The sequence below is a fragment of the Cupressus sempervirens genome, chromosome 1 (assembly GCF_028749045.1).
Source record: "Cupressus sempervirens isolate cs-2001-9-10 chromosome 1, ASM2874904v1, whole genome shotgun sequence".
In the NCBI taxonomy this organism is placed as follows: Eukaryota; Viridiplantae; Streptophyta; class Pinopsida; order Cupressales; family Cupressaceae; genus Cupressus; species Cupressus sempervirens.
The window spans coordinates 38,964,497-38,982,355 of record NC_143118.1 but is presented as its reverse complement, the minus strand read 5'-3'; the positions used below and the strand labels follow the sequence as shown (position 1 = coordinate 38,982,355).

Below are 17,859 nucleotides of genomic sequence, written 5' to 3'. Positions count from 1 at the left end.
ATGGAATGCAGCCTTTTTGGGTTGGTGGAAGTCATTTAAATCAATGGTGTTGGGGTTACTTCAAGATTTCATTATGCAAGTTGTCCTTTTTCTCCTCAATTTTAATTAAAACATAAATGATTCTTCAAGATCATATAATTGCTCTCAAAAGAATTATATAATTAATTATTTTTAAGAAGTGCATTAATATATATCTAAGAGTCCAAACATTTTAGAAAATATGAAAAAAAGAATAGATGTATATGTGTGTATAAAATTGTTTATAATAATGTTGAACACTGTCTTAACAATTATACATTGTCTCAATTTCTAATATCTCATACATATTTTAGAAAACTGAAAAAAAAAGGGTTATTTTAAGAATTTTTTTTTTGAGTCTGCTACTAGAAATTGTTTAATGAGATGGTCAGGATGGTCGAGTGCAATTTGAACATCCTTGATTCCGCTACCGCTGCAGTTGAGAACTACCTTGCACCCCTCCTTCAGCTCGGGCCACAACTTCCCCAGATAAGCCACCGCATGTGCCGTCTCTAGCGCCGGTAGAGACCTCAGACAACAGACAAAAGGCCTCCAATGCCTGGGTAATTGAGCCCAGATGCAACCGAACATGGCTCTATTATCTGACCATCATCGTCCTGCAGCAAGAGGCTCATCCCTCCGTGCATCACACCCACCTCCCCTCTGCTCAGTGTGGCGGCGCCTGCTCCTTCCACGCCAATCAACCTCACATCTTCATCATCCACAAACTCGTGAAACAGCCCCATTGCATTCGACCCACGCCCAACACATGCAACGAGCACATCGGGCTTTCCTCCCCACTTCTCCATCGCCTGTCTACCATTCCCATTCTATCAAATGCTCTTTTAAAACGTGCATGAATGGTCTTTGCTATGGGACGAACAAATTGCATGGACGATATTAAGCGGAACTCTATTGAATGACAAAAGTTATTTTTACTCGTTTTTAAGATTGTGAGAAGACAAGGGAAGCGTCAGTTGTGGAGATTCAATTATTGTTGTTGTTGTTGTTGTCGGAGTAATGGAGCGGGTGGTCTTATGAAACTAAAAATGATGTGTTATAGGGTTAATTGGTGAACGTTTAGAAAAGGTGGGGCTCCACCAATTATGACTTTTCTTTGTCAATTTTTATCAATAATTTTTTTTATTTAAATTATTTATTTAGTAAGTGAATGAAATATATTAAATAAAAATTATTTACGATAAATTATGGAACTTAAACTTTTCAACAACTACTTCACTACAAAATTGATGGACCTCATTCTAAAAAATCTCTACAACACCAGCTGAACTTTTTAGGAAGCCTCCCTCATGTCATGGGTCTGCACCCTAAATGTGGAGGTTTCATAGATGGCTATTTTATTTTTTCAAAGGTAAAACATTTTGCACTTTTATCAAATTAATAAAATTTAAAAATAGTATTTAATATATGGAAAAGAATTAAAAAAATTAATTCACACTTACAAAAAATAATTGAATTCATGTTTTTCTTTGAGAGGATAAACATGTTTGGTTTTTTTCATAAGATAAACATGTGCATTTTTTTTCACAAGATAAACATGTTACATTTGATATTTTTTTTACATGAGACAGTTTATCCATACTTAAAGGATTTTAGCATATTGTATTTTTCCATAAGATAAAAATTTTAAAGTTGACATTTTACTTGCTGTTGCCCGGTTATAAAATTCTTTCAATTTTATAAGCCTTGGTTAATTTTTATTAAATTGTCCAATTTTAAGCTTTAAATTGGCCATTTTATCGCTGAATTTTTGTGAGTCTCCAAACTTCCATGTCCCCGGCTTGTTCCCAGCTCCATACAGCGCTTGAGATCATTGAAATCCAGCTTCTGAGCCTCAAGATATAAAAGGTTAATGATTGCCGCCAAAAACACGTATTTCTTAACCTTTAACTTCTTAAAAGGTTAATGTCAACCATCAAAAACGTATTTTTCTTAACCTCCAAATAAAAGGTTAATGTTAACAACGAAAAATATGTTTTTCCTAACCTCTCCAATAGGTTAATGATAGTTTTTAAAAACACGTAATTCTTAACCTCCATGAGACGGTTATTAACCTGCTTGAAAATTTCCAAATTGTATAAACCATATGTAAATTCTTTTGGCTCGAATATAGTGGGTGTGATACTGAAGTTTGAATGCTTGCCATCAACTATGGGAGTCCAAATTTATGAAGGAAATAGGTTGGAACATATCTGACCATGTGCAAATCATCCTCTTCACCAAGTGCACAATAAAGATATCTTTAAAGAAGCAATTAAAACCCATATCATGCTTGCTCAACCGGCGGTTATTTCTCCTACTATAGTAGCAGGATACTTCACGATTTGGCAAGCCAGATGGTGTGAAGCCGAATCATGATATAAGTTTGGTCAAGGCATTTCAAAGAGAATTTGAAGAACAAACCTTCAGCGCCAAACTTAGAAATTGCATGCGTGAGAAAGGACGAATGCAGTCTTGGGTTCCAAACGAAATCAATGACGTCGGATCTATATAAGAGCGGAATGAAGTAGCGGTAGCTAGTATTCTATGAGCGGCTCCCCAAAGTCGTTCTTCTTTCTTACTCCATTTATACGGGAACCAAAATGCCATTGACTGGTCTGGGAACTGATGGTGTTGATCAGAGTGAGGAGGTGATTATGGTAGCCGTGATTACGGCTTTGCAGGTAGGTTATTGCCATTTCGACACAGCAATCGTTTACAGGTCAGAGTGGCCACTGGGAAAAGCTCTGCATACAGCCTTTCAAAATGGACTTGTTAAGAGGGAAGAATATTGGTCACCACCAAACTATGGAGTACCCAACATTTCGACCTTGTCACTGTAGCCAAGACAAGTTTGAAGAATTTGCAACTAGATTACGTTGATCTTTATCTTGTCCACTTACCTATCAATATGAGAAAGGAACTTCCAATTTGCGTGTCCAAGCCCAAGGAAGAAGACCTTTTGCCCTTAGACATGGAATCTACTTGGAAGGGCATGGTGCACTGCATGGAGATGGGGCTCACCAAAGCTATTGGAGTTAGTAACTTTTCCTCCAAGAAGATTGAAGACCTATTGGCCCATGCTAAGATACCTCCTGCAGTTAATCAGGTGGAGATGCATCTAATGTGGTAGCAAAAGAAGCTGAGAGAGTGTTGTGGCAAGCATAACATTCATGTGAGTACATATTGTCCTTTGGGAGCTCCAAATACTCCATGGGGCTCAAATCTGGTGATGGATGACCCCATCATCCATGAGATTTCTCAGAAGTATGGGAAGACTAGAGCCTAGGTTATGTTAAGATGGGGAATAGAACAGGGAGTGACTGTGCTGCCCAAGAGCTATAATCCAGACAGAATATTTTCAAACCTTCAAATATTTGATTGGTCTTTGACTTCAGATGATGGTAACTTATGTTAATTCAATCAGCAATCCTTCTAATACCCAAGTCGTGGCCACCCCGCCGGTTCTAACAAGTCTTGATGGTATTTTAGATCATACTGTTGTTCAAAGAATCGACCAACAAAAGTCATATAGTATGATGATCGAGGCTTGGATAAACAGGATGATAGAAGATGCTTCAAAACTTATAACTGGAGTAAAAGAGATATGTGGGAAAACCATCACGCAGATACAGGAAATTTCTAAGGAGCTGGAAAATAGCAAAGAACATAAATATAGCTGGCAAAAAGTAGCTGATGAATTAAAGGAAATGGCCAAGTTGGATACGAGCACCCTACTCCTTGAGAAAATTATTGCTGATCCAAGTGACAACCAAATACGTATCTGGAGTAAAAGTGTTGGTTGGAAGATGATAAACATCAACAAAGGGATCACTGAGTTCGAAAAGTTAATAACTTCTTTGGAGCAACTGAAAGCAAAAAGTACAGATGAATTAATCTCCACTATCACAGGTGGGGTGCCAGTAAGTGATCTTCAGCATGTTGATTGCCAGTTTCTCCTTGATTCCTTCAGTGTTCAGATTCATTTAGAAATAGAGAACCGTGTATCAAATGCTGAAACTATGATGAAGCTTAGCTTGGTTGCAGTCACACTGGGAGATTGTAACATTTCAGCTTATCGGCAGGAGTCAGAAGAAATCCAAGATAGATATCTCACAGCCAAACTTAGGATGGAAAATGTGCTCATTCCAAACTATGAATCAATGATGCTCATCCGAGATGCTTACAGAGCTTTCCAAGATATATCAATTGTGTCTGGATAGATAGGGCTAGTAGCTAGAAAAACTGGTGATTGTATATGCAAACGTTTTTAGGAACTCTAGCTAAAGTTTTGTTTTTACGAGTTTCCTTGTATAGGTTAATTTTCTTGAGGTTAATTAATCTTCCAAAATTTCATATTTCGGAGGTGTTTATTAACCTCAGAGAGGTAGTTATTAACCTCTATGTCTATATAAGGACACCTTTTGGCTTTGTAAAGGGGGGACTTTTTTTGGCTTTAGAAGAAGGGAACACTAGGCAAAAATTTTGATTAGAAGATGATATTTGGAAAGTATGTACAGATTTGTCTTTATAACTAGAAATTCCTCTTCAGTTCTTGGTGCAAGAAAGTAAAGGAACATGCAATTTGAGTTCTCTGATTCTAAATCTAAATTGTTTAGAATGTTGATTCTCTTTGTAGTGAGCATTCTCACGGTATGGTGTAGATGTTTATGAATCTGTGGATCAACATTGTGCTAGTAATAGTTTTCAAGCGTAGATCTTGATTGTTGTTATTAGCGATTTTAATTTAGTAGTTTGGGAAAGCCTTGAATTCGTGTGGTACATTCATCATCATGAGCTTTCTCCCCTTTCAATTTTAATTTTATATCTATTTGAAAAGCTTCAAAATTATATCATACGAGGGAGCTGCCCCTCTAAACGCAGAGGAAGGCCGCATACCAAGGGCCTATCCAACTGTTGTGAACGGTTTGCCACACACACTCCATTGGGCAATTCTTCTGTGACAAATCTGTTTACCAACAGATTTTTGGCGACTCTGCTGGGGAGACTGAACAGAAAGATTGACAGTCGCCTACGATGAAGTACAATGGTGCTTCCACATGAGAACATTTTTCCTGTTCTCCAATCGAACCTTGGCTTTCAAGACACCCAGGAAGATATCATATCAGACTTGAACACTCTAGCCTGGAGGTGTAGATGAAGTGCTCAACAATACCATCTGGTGAATCAAGTTCTCGAAAAAGAAGAAGAATTTGGGAAAATCTTGTGAAGAGCTTGTATTGGTCACAACGTTGTTGAAAGAGTAGTAGTCATTCCAAGAAGGAACAAGCAAAATCTTGGTCACATCCAAACTCAAGTAAATAACAATCAGCAACTCGGCTGATGAAGGTACCTTCCCTTGAATGAAGGTTGGCGACTCTATTTAGAAGATCGAATATTAGCGACTCTATCTAAGGTTCGAATTTAAAACATGGTTTGGTACAAGGGAAAAGTTGAAAGTGATAGTGATAGTGACAATGATGATGAATACTTTTTATATCCTAAGAAACAGATTCCCGATGAACCTCTACAAGTTGAATTCTTGAAGAATTTCTATGGCGGTAGGAGGTTAGATCTTAAAATGGTTCATCCCCACTTACTTCAAGTTTTTCAAAAGATCAAAGAAGATGATAGAAAAGAATATGGGTTTCTTTCTCATTATCAAGAATCCTTCTTGGAGAGAAATTCAACATATAAAGATAAAGAAGGCTTTACTGAAAAATGTCTTTCATCTAAATCAGTGATGAAGAATAATAAAAGTATCTCTCATGCGCCTTCGCCTGAACAAAATTGGATTTTTGATGATCCTACACAAGCTAGCTTTTTGAAGAGTTTCTATGGTGGACGGAAACTAGATCCAAGTGAGACTCATCCATCTTTGCTCCAGACTTTGCAAAAGATAGAAGAAGAAGATGGTAAAGATTATCAATTTTTCTCTCACAAGACAAATTCATCTTTGGAGAGAAGTTCCACATGTGAGCATAATGAAGAACTTGATCAGAAAAATAATTCATGTGAATCGAGAATAGATAATGGTGGTCAGAAGAATAGCCCAATGCTTGCACCTATTGCTCATCAAAATCATATTTCTATTGAGCCCAATCAGGTGGAATTCTTAAAAGGTTTCTACGGCAATGCATGCCTGGATCCTAACAAAGTACATCCTTCTTTACTTCAGATGCTACGAGAACTTGAGAAAGAAGACCCATGCAAGAATTATTTTCTTGATAAAAGAACATCACCTGATCCAAATGTTAGAAAGGATTCATCTAAATCTGCTTGCATGAAAGAAGACAAAGGTTCAATGCTTAATCAAGGAGATGATCGAGAGATGGTGCCTATAGAAGTAAAAGAGTCTAGTAATATATCAAGGCATCATTGTGAACATTTTCAAACCCAAGAGAAATTATTCAATCATCTCCATTCTAATGAAAAAGAAAGAGAAATATCAAAACCTCGAGAAACTACACAACAAATGAATGAAGATGAGGAAAATGTGGATCAAAGTGAATTTCATATTGCTTTTATTCCTGCTTGGTGCCTGGATGCTTCAGATGATGACTTCCTATGTGGAGAAAATCTTCCAAATCATCCTTCAATGACCATTCGTGATGATGAATCTATTGATGATATCAATACTTTAGATGTCATGGAACAATCAGAAACCACTACCATTGATGGAGATAAAAGCAGCCATGAACTTCTACAAATATTTGCTTTTCCTAAGGAAATGGAAACCTTTACTTTTGACGATATTGATGAAATTGTGATTAAATGATTGGTTGATGAAAAAGTTAAAAATCAGCTTCAAAGAAAAGAAGATGAACCATCTAGCCTTCATTATTTAGCATGCATACCAACTTTCACACTTCATGAAAGATGTCTTGGAGAAGAAATGATGATTCAAAAGGGGATAGATATCATCGAACGTATTGAAGATGAAAGCTATATGGACATAAAGATAAGTTCCTCTATTCCAATGGAAATACAATTGAAATCCTATGGATCATTCAAAGTTCAAGGAAATCCTCTTTTTGAGTCTTTTCATCAAATAGGAAATTCTATGCCAAAGAACTTCTATGAGATGAATAATCATGATGAAGAAAGTAATGAGCTGGTAGCAGATCTCATGGAGGAATCCCATGAAGAAATATCTTGTGATGTATTTACTCCAAGATTTTGCTCAAAATCTTTGGATAGTAAATTTCTCTATGAAGAAAATGTTTACTCAAATCCTTTATTCATAGAGAAAGGCATTTCTGTTGATGATTCTCAAGTTGGTATTCGAAGACATGGTTTGATGGCTATACCTCCTCAAGTTGCTTCACATCATAGATTATATGAAAGAAATACAATACGAGGTTTGATATCTTTGAGTCTTAATCACCAGAAGGATCTTCAGAAGGAGGATTTTGATATTAATGGAAGGGAAATTGAAGTGATGACCAACCATGTTGACCATAATATCAGTATAACTTCAGAGTACCTAAGACTTCAAGATGATCTTTTGGAAGATAAGGAAGAAGAAATGGATCATGAGAAGATTCAATATAATACAGATGTGCATCTAAGTTGGAATAATTTTATGAAAGATTCAACCAAGATCATGGTAATGGAAAAAGAAGAGGGTTCACCAAGCATAGGAAAAGATCAGAAATGCATTCAAAAACTTGAGAATCTTATACTCCAACTCTTTGAAAATGAAGTTATCTATGACATGCAATAGGAAGCAAGATTGATTTTGAAGTCTGAGATTTTTGATGAAGCTTGGTTGTTTGGATGCGTCCCTTTATCTAAAGATGTTGAGCAGGCTAAGAATCTCATAATTAGAATTCAAGGAGCGGACTTATATCTGAGCCCGTGGAAGCTTAAGAATTGTCACATGTTGGTGCACCGTGGTATTTATTTTCCCCACCCTGTGAATGGATTTGTATGATTATACCTTGAGTCACTATAGGTAGGGAAACCTACCTTGTATATAGTCTAGTTAGAAGTTTTTGTTGTGCCTAGTTTTCTTTCAGTTGTCTGGTTTTTGGTGCCAGTTTCCTCCCTTTTGCAAATTGGTCCCTTACATGACTCTATTTTATAGCCCAATGGATAAGGAACTATTTTATTTATTCTGGATTCGAGCTTCGTCCTTGTCAGTCCTTGTCCCCAGTTAGAGCCAGCTGTTGCCCGGTTATAAAATTCTTTTAATTTTATAAGCCTTGGTTAATTTTTATTAAATTGTCCAATTTTAAGCTTTAAATTGGCCATTTTATCACTGAATTTTTGTGAGTCTCCAAACTTCCATGTCCTCGGCTTGTTCCCAGCTCCATATAGCGCTTGAGATCATTGAAATCCAGCTTCTGAGCCTCAAGATATAAAAGGTTAATGATTGCCGCCAAAAACACGTTTTTCTTAACCTTTAACTTCTTAAAAGGTTAATGTTAACCATCAAAAACGTGTTTTTCTTAACCTCCAAATAAAAGGTTAATGTTAACAACAAAAAATACGTTTTTCCTAACCTCTCCAATAGGTTAATGATAGTGATTAAAAACACGTAATTCTTAACCTCCATGAGACGGTTATTAACCTGCTTGAAAATTTCCAAATTGTATAAACCATATGTAAATTCTTTTGGCTCGAATATAGTGGGTGTGATACTGAAGTTTGAATGCTTGCCATCAACTATGGGAGTCCAGATTTATGAAGGAAATAGGTTGGAACATATCTGACCATGTGCAGATCATCCTCTTCACTAAGTGCACAATAAAGATATCTTTAAAGAAGCAATTAAAACCCATATCAGGCTTGCTCAACCGGCGGTTATTTCTCCTACTACAGTAGCAGGATACTTCACGATTTGGCAAGCCAGATGGTGTGAAGCCGAATCATGATATAAGTTTGGTCAAGGCATTTCAAAGAGAATTTGAAGAACAAACCTTCAGCGCCAAACTTAGAAATTGCATGCGTGAGCAAGGACGAATGCAGTCTCGGGTTCCAAACGAAATCAATGACATCGGATCTATATAAGAGCGAAATGAAGCAGTGGTAGCCAGTTTTCTATGAGCGGCTCCCCAAAGTCATTCTTCTTTCTTACTCCATTTATACGGGAACCAAAATGCCATTGACTGGTCTGGGAACTGATGGTGTTGATCAGAGTGAGGAGGTGATTATGGCAGCCGTGATTATGGCTTTGCAGGTAGGTTATCGCCATTTTGACACAGCAATCGTTTACAGGTCAGAGTGGCCACTGGGAAAAGCTCTGCATACAGCCTTTCAAAATGGACTTGTTAAGAGGGAAGATATATTGGTCACCACCAAACTATGGAGTACCCAACATTCCGACCTTGTCACTGCAGCCAAGACAAGTTTGAAGAATTTGCAACTAGATTACATTGATCTTTATCTTGTCCACTTACCTATCAATATGAGAAAGGAACTTCCAATTTGCGTGTCCAAGCCCAAGGAAGAAGACCTTTTGCCCTTAGACATGGAATCTACTTGGAAGGGCATGGTGCACTGCATGGAGATGGGGCTCACCAAAGCTATTGGAGTTAGTAACTTTTCCTCCAAGAAGATTGAAGACCTATTGGCCCATGCTAAGATACCTCCTGCAGTTAATCAGGTGGAGATGCATCTAATGTGGTAGCAAAAGAAGCTGAGAGAGTGTTGTGGCAAGCATAACATTCATGTGAGTACATATTGTCCTTTGGGAGCTCCAAATACTCCATGGGGCTCAAATCTGGTGATGGATGACCCCATCATCCATGAGATTTCTTAGAAGTATGGGAAGACTAGAGCCCAAGTTATGTTAAGATGGGGAATAGAACAGGGAGTGACTGTGCTGCCCAAGAGCTATAATCCAGAAAGAATATTTTCAAACCTTCAAATATTTGATTGGTCTTTGACTTCAGATGATGGTAACTTATGTTAATTCAATCAGCAATCCTTCTAATACCCAAGTCGTGGCCACCCCGCCGGTTCTAACAGGTCTTGATGGTATTTTAGATCATACTGTTGTTCAAAGAATCGACCAACAAAAGTCATATAGTATGATGATCGAGGCTTGGATAAACAGGATGATAGAAGATGCTTCAAAACTTATAACTGGAGTAAAAGAGATATGTGGGAAAACCATCACGCAGATACAGGAAATTTCTAAGGAGCTGAAAAATAGCAAAGAACATAAATATAGCTGGCAAAAAGTAGCTGATGAATTAAAGGAAATGGCCAAGTTGGATACAAGCACCCTACTCCTTGAGAAAATTATTGCTGATCCAAGTGACAACCAAATACGTATCTGGAGTAAAAGTGTTGGTTGGAAGATGATAAACATCAACAAAGGGATCACTGAGTTCAAAAAGTTAATAACTTCTTTGGAGCAACTGAAAGCAAAAAGTACAGATGAATTAATCTCCACTATCACAGGTGGGGTGCCAGTAAGTGATCTTCAGCATGTTGATTGCCAGTTTCTTCTTGATTCCTTCAGTGTTCAGATTCATTCAGAAATAGAGAACCGTGTATCAAATGCTGAAACTATGATGAAGCTTAGCCTGGTTGCAGTCACACTGGGAGATTGTAACATTTCAGCTTATCAGCAGGAGTCAGAAGAAATCCAAGATAGATATCTCACAGCCAAACTCAGGATGGAAAATGTGCTCATTCCAAACTATGAATCAATGATGCTCATCCGAGATGCTTACAGTTCTCTCCAAGATATATCAATTGTGTCCGGATAGATAGGGCTAGTAGCTAGAAAAATTGGTGATTGTATATGCAAATGTTTTTAGGAACTCTAGCTAAAGTTTTGTTTTTACGAGTTTCCTTGTATAGGTTAATTTTCTTGAGGTTAATTAATCTTCCAAAATTTCATATTTCAGAGGTGGTTATTAACCTCAGAGAGGTAGTTATTAACCTCTATGTCTATATAAGGACACCTTTTGGCTTTGTAAAGGGGGGACTTTTTTTGGCTTTAGAAGAAGGGAACACTATGCAGAAATTTTGATGAGAAGATGATATTTGGAAAGTATATACAGATTTGTCTTTATAACTAGAAATTCCTCTTCAGTTCTTGGTGCAAGAAAGTAAAGGAACATGCAATTTGAGTTCTCTGATTCTAAATCTAAATTGTTTAGAATGTTGATTCTCTTTGTAGTGAGCATTCTCACGGTATGGTGTAGATGTTTATGAATCTGTGGATCAACATTGTGCTAGTAATAGTTTTCAAGCGTAGATCTTGATTGTTGTTATTAGCAGTTTTAATTTAGTAGTTTGGGAAAGCCTTGAAGTTGTGTGGTGCATTCGTCATCATGAGCTTTCTCCCCTTTGAATTTTAATTTTATATCTATTTGAAAAGCTTCAAAATTATATCATACGAGGGAGCTGCCCCTCTAAACGCAGAGGAAGGCTGCATACCAAGGGCCTATCCAACTGTTGTGAACGGTTTGCCACACACACTCTGTTGGGCAATTCTTCTGTGACAAATCTGTTTACCAACACTTACCATTATCTTAAATATTATCTTAGTATAATCATCCTTCCTTTTAAAATAATTCATTGTAATTATTTTGTTTTTCATTTTCTTTAATTTTCAACATTTTATAAAATTTCATTCATTTTATATATACTTCAAATTGATGTGAAAAATAAAATTCTAAATTTTTAATAGGAAACAAAGTCGTATACTTTTAGCTTACTAATATTAAAAAATTAAAAGATATTAATTAATAATTAATGCTTTAAAAGGATTTTGAAAGATATTAATCTATAATAAATAATTTAAATATATAAATATATACTTTTAATTATAGATGATTATTGAAATTTGTAAAGATCCAAAATTTAGGTTGTTTTATTCTATTACACTCATCTTGTGAAAGTTATAAAGAACAAAAAAAAAATTGCAAGCTATACTTCTTAAGCTTAATGTGGTGAATTACAATGTATTAAAATCTTCAAAAAAATGTATATATATGGGCCATACCTAAGTTGATAAGGAATTTAAATGTGTTCACAACTACGACACAAATATTTATTCTATTTGTGGTAGGCTATACTATTGCATTTAGCTCATTAATATTTTTGATTTCAATCAATTAGATGCAAGTATATTTATTTCTTATTGTCACTTTTCATTTTTTAAAGGTATATGTGAGTTTTTTAGTTTCTAAATTCATTAAAATTATTTTAATACAATTTGATTGGCAATACCATAGGAAAGGATTTATAGAAAACATATACGGGGCAATATTTTAGGAGGCTCAATATATTAATATATCTAAACTTTAATTCTTTTGGATTAATTATCTCTCTTATAGTTCTAAGTTTCATCTTAATTTATATATTTATATTAATTGTTTTACTTATTTACACTCTAAATATATTTTTTCTACAAATTATATTCCACACACTAATTCATTCATTTTTCATACTTTATTTTATTTATGTGTAAAAAATATATAAGTATTTTGAGTACAATTATATATTACTTCTATTTTAATTTAATTGTTTCAATTTTTTGATTTTAATATCAAACTTTCATTACTTATATTCTATTTCTATTGATTAAATTTACAGCAAATACAAGCACTTGTTAAACTAGTGCTTCAGATGCAAGGGTTATGTCAATAGTTTTATATACTTTTAATACATCTATAACATCAATCTCAATGATAAAATTATATATTAGGATTATGAGATTGGGCTAGGGTTAGGGTTAGGTCTATTTTGATAAGTTTAGTATCATTTTTTTTAAAAATATTTTCTAATTGTATATATGGTCTTCAATTTATGGATATTGTTACTAAAATGTTACAGTCAAGAGTAAAGTTATGATTAGAGTTAGTATTATGATTAAAATTAGAGTTAAAATTAGAATAAAAAGTAGAATTATATTTAATATATCATATTAAAAAAATTTAAATCTCCATTTCAAAACATCTATAACAATCTTAATTCTCAATAGATTATAGATTAATCAATGCTTATAGTTTTATAAAGATTTCAAATTCTAATTACTCAAAATTCCTATCCACAGGGCGGTAGGGATTTGTTTAATTTGGTAGTTTTGATTTACAGTAGGATGTTAGTTGGGTCTGATTTACAAATATGCATTGTATTTTTTATTTTTTCGAACTCTACACATCTGGTGATGTACCAAACTTTGAAGGAGACATGTTCAATTTGTTTCAATGATCATCCTCAATTAGCTAAACCATAGTATAAGAAGAGCAAACTAAGCCACAAAATCAAAACACAAGATTACAGGAAAATGAGATTTGAGTAATGAAAATTCTTGCAATATATATGAAAGCACCAAACTGCATGAACTATCCAAGCCCACAGTACTGCTACAACTAACAATATTGAATTATTGAACTACAATATATTTCACAAGATTTAAATGAATATCCACGGTTTCTTTTTTTACTGCATTCCTTTCTTCATTAATTTTTGGTGTGTAGTTTTATAGTTTATAGATAGTTGAACATTGTTAGAATATTATTTTCTTGAATCAAAAGAAAATAAAAATTAATTCCTATTGCTTAAAGTAAAAGATAATGAATTTTATGAGAAGAATGTGAGTTTGTACTCAGAAACTTCTTCAATATTACATGGAAGAAATATATTTTTCATCTTACAGTGGAGAAAGTAGATTGTGGCATGTCAAGCAGCTCATTCAACCAATTTTGTGTAATTGTGTGGGTGAAGCTTCTTTAGACCGGCCCATGTACCTTTCATAGTCACGAGCTTCAGTTTTTGTCCAATTTATATGTATGTTGAAATATGTGGATTATAGTAAACTTCTCTTTCACAGTCACAACTGACTTGGCTTTTGTCTCTATGGTGTTTAGTAAATACAAATATATAACCAAGGTTTCTTTAATGGGTGGGATTCTTTCATATTTGAAATAGTAAATAGTTAATAAGGTTGTGAGAAATACTTGCCAGTTGAGTGGTAGAGGCTCTAATTTTTTTAAGATGTTCAATCATTAATTAGTTGTGAGAAATAATCATTAATTAGGTTGTAAGAATTAATGGGTAATTGAGTGGTAGTAAAAGTATTTTTAAAATTTTCAATAGTTAATCAAGTGGTGAGAAATAATGGGTAGTTGAGTGGCACTGACTAGAATTTTTTAGTTTGAAGTTGAAACCTAATAGATTTGTCACTTAGAAAATATATGATTTAGCCCAATGGAATATGTGGCATATTGATTTCTCCAGTAGTTGGATAGGCCCTTGAAATCTAGCCTTCTTTTGCATTTAGAGGGACAAGTCCCTCATAAGATGCAATTTAGATTTTTCAAATAAAGATGTACTCAGACTTAAAAGATTGAAAGAAAGTTATTGATGATGAATTCACCAGACAACTTCAAAACTTCCCTAAAACAACTTAAACCATTAATACGAATGATCAAGAACTATGCTTGAAGGCTAGCATTAGCTCAATGATGATTTAATAGTTTAGAAACATCTACACCATACAATGAAAATATTAATTAAAACAAGAATCAAAACTCAAATAGTTCAGACTTTGTAGATAAGAGAACACATAATGCACTACCTTTTATTTCTTTGTGCCAAGAACATAAGAAAATTTGTTGATTACAATCTAGACAAGACTGTATGCACTTTCCAAAAATTGCTTTGCTATCAAACTTCAACATAAATGTCCCCTTATTTCAAAATCCAAAAAGTTTCCTTTACATTACATAAGCACTATATTTATAAGCTTTAGATAGTAACTACCTAATGCGTGCATAAAAGTGTCACACTTCTATAAACCATTATTCTTGAGAGAACCCATGGAAGAGGGAGTCTCAAGAGCTGTCTTATAGCTCTCTATCTGTGATGTGCAAAGGCTATGAGATGGTGGCTCTCAAATGAACCAAACTATGCAACCCTTGCAAGGTGCACCATAGAACAAGAGATTCAAAGAGTAGAGGCAAGAGTGCCAATATTCAAGAATCTATAATAAAATGCAATGCAAATGCAAGCTAGTAAAGAAAACTAAGCTAAAGAATAAATGAAACTAAGATTAAAAAAAAAGTATGCCATAATGTAAGTAGAATGAGAGCTAAGCTAAAATGCAAAAATGCAAGAATGCTCCAAGTTTTTAAAATCACAAGGAAAACCTACAGCATAACAATAGCATGAGAGACTAAGATTTTTTGAATGAAGAGAGAGCCCTCCCTTTTAAAGAAAAATAGATGGTAGAGATTAAGAGGCAAGATGAATGTAATCAAATGTGCAGTTTGAAAATGGGAGTGATCCATGTGCACAAGCATGTCAACCAATAACAATTAATGGTTGACTTTTGAGAGGGTTTGAAATGTGTGGAGGAGAATTAAATTTATTTTAAAAATAGAAGATTCCTCTGACATAAGAAATTATGCATTCATGTGTAGACAAAGATGACTTTTCTTTAATTTCTAAAATAGGAATAATGGGGCAAAAGCTTCCTCTACGCAGCCGCACTAAGAGATCTCCGCCGCCTCTCACTATCGAGGAGCGCCGCCATGTGATGCCATGTATAATCCAAGTATGCAACAATAGATAGAGAGATTTGATTATGAAGAATGAAATGCATAAAGAGATAACAAGTCTTGAATGTATAGTTTGATAGCAATAGTACTGAACATTAGGATAGAGACGATATCAAAACTCAAGAAGAATACTAACACCAAGCAAAGAAGATAGATCAAGAGAAAATATATAGTTTTAGAAGAAAAGCAATTTGCAAAAGTGAGAATATTCCCGGCCCCCTTGAGATTGAAATTGAAATGAGATAGAGGAGATGCAGAAATAAGCTAGATTTAATGAAATCATAACAAAGAAAAGTTCATGATGATAGATAAGAGATTAAGACCACCAAGTGACCACCAAGCAATGAAGATATGCCCCAGTTTGACTAAGTTTGATCAAGAAAGATAAACCATAAGAATTAGGTCAAAGAAAGAAGAAAGATGAAATGAGATGAAAATAGAAATGAAAGTGAAGAGTGGAAGAGAGTAGAAACGATGAAGAAATGATGATTTCCCCAAAAAGATTCAAAGATTAAGCCTCAATAGGTTAGCCAACTACATAGAAGAAGGAAGAAATTTTAACTAGCAAGATGAACTCGAATTTGGATATCAATCCCGAAAATGGATCCAAGATGTCAAGATTAGAAAAGATAGGTCAAAAGCATAGATGTGAAGGTAAGATGGAAAAGAAGAGAGAAATGGGAAAGAAGAGATATGATAAGATCCAGAAGATGCAAGAGAAGGATGAATGTAGTTAGCTGAAAAGTCCATGAAAGATAAAGAAGAGAGCTCTCTCAACATACAAAATGAAAAGCTAAGTTAGAATGAACCCTAGAATGCAAGCTAGTATGAAAAGATACAATTGCAAGGGTTACATAAGTAGGTCATAGTTTTTATCATCGAGCCTTATTAAGGACATCATAAGATCATACAATCATCCCTAGTAAAACTATGAGGATATGAATATGATCTATGTTAGATAGAAATGTGGAAATCCAACTTAAGCATCAAAGACATATAGGTCAAGATGGGTAATGCAATTAGACTTCCTAACTTTAATTTAGCAAGATTACACATGTATCAAGGTATAAGCACCAAGATAACCCCCGAGTATGGTCTTGCAAAAATAGACAAGGATGATACATTGCAAGTCTAAAGTGTCAAGTAGGATAAGCATGAATCTTTTAAACACCTTAGACTAACAAAGTATACCCACAAGCAAAAAGCAAGTAAAACATGCCCCATGCCCCCAGTCTTCTAGTCCATGACATCCTCGAAAGATTTATTAGGAAGAGAACACATAGCAAAGAAATCATCATAGACAACACACAAAGAAGATAAAGTTCATCATAGCTCAATCATTTAAATGTTTAAGTGCGTGTATGTAAGTCACTTGGCCATTTCTTCAAGACTTGATTCTGATAGTGAGAAATATCATGACATCAGAGACTATCATAAAACTATCTAAAAAGTGTTGAGAAACACTTGATGTCAAAGGGGGTAGTGTTGAGAAACATTGTTGTGTGATTTTTCAAAGAAACTCAATGCCCAAGGACACCTCAATAGGCTAAGCAACTATGCCCTTGAGATGAGGACAAGAAACAATCCCAAGCTAGGAGATGTGTTGTAGAGTGGATGATTGAGACTGATAGACATAGGTACAAGGGTCTCAAGTAGCGCCTATTTCTAGGTTTTCACCACTTGGTAAATTTTTTCAGGACATTTTTCAAATTTTTTGTATTTTTGAATTTTCAATTTTTTTGGTGATACATCAAAGTGCCTATTGCTAGGTTTTCACTAAGATCATCATTTTTTCATGACATTTTTTTATTTTTAGGATTTTTTCAGCATCATGTATGATTTGTTTTTGGATTTTTTAGAATGATTTAGAGATCACTAGTTCTCAAGCAAGATCGCATCATTTTCACCCAATGTCTAGCAAACTATATAATATGGAGTAGGAAGATGGTGGATAGATAGAGATGGATAGGCAAGGAATACGAAGCAAGTGAAAGTCCTCAAGGATTGACTCCTAAATAGTACCCAAGTTAGGGAAAGATAACCAAATGAATAAGGTTTTGGATAGCAATGGAAGCAATGAGTGAGATAGCAAGTAGGTTAAATAGTGAAGCCAAAAAATGAGATAGCATGAAGCATATTGTCCAAAAGAGTAGACATGTCAAGAGACCTGAGATCCATTTTTTTTTCTTTGTGTGATCAAGACCAAGAGATCAATTGGATAGGATAGTGATGGGATAGAATAATAATAATGAAGCTAGATATGAAGGCTATTAGTGGATGATAAGGATGGGGTGAGCAATAGATAAGATAG

At 34.7% G+C, this 17,859-nt stretch overlaps 1 pseudogene; it reads left to right on the top strand.

Annotated features, from left to right (window-relative positions):
- Positions 1-1,038: 1,038 nt before the first annotated feature.
- Positions 1,039-9,937, top strand: LOC149576065 ((1S)-1,7-diacetoxy-luvungin A aldo-keto reductase pseudogene; annotated as a pseudogene).
- Positions 9,938-17,859: the final 7,922 nt, after the last annotated feature.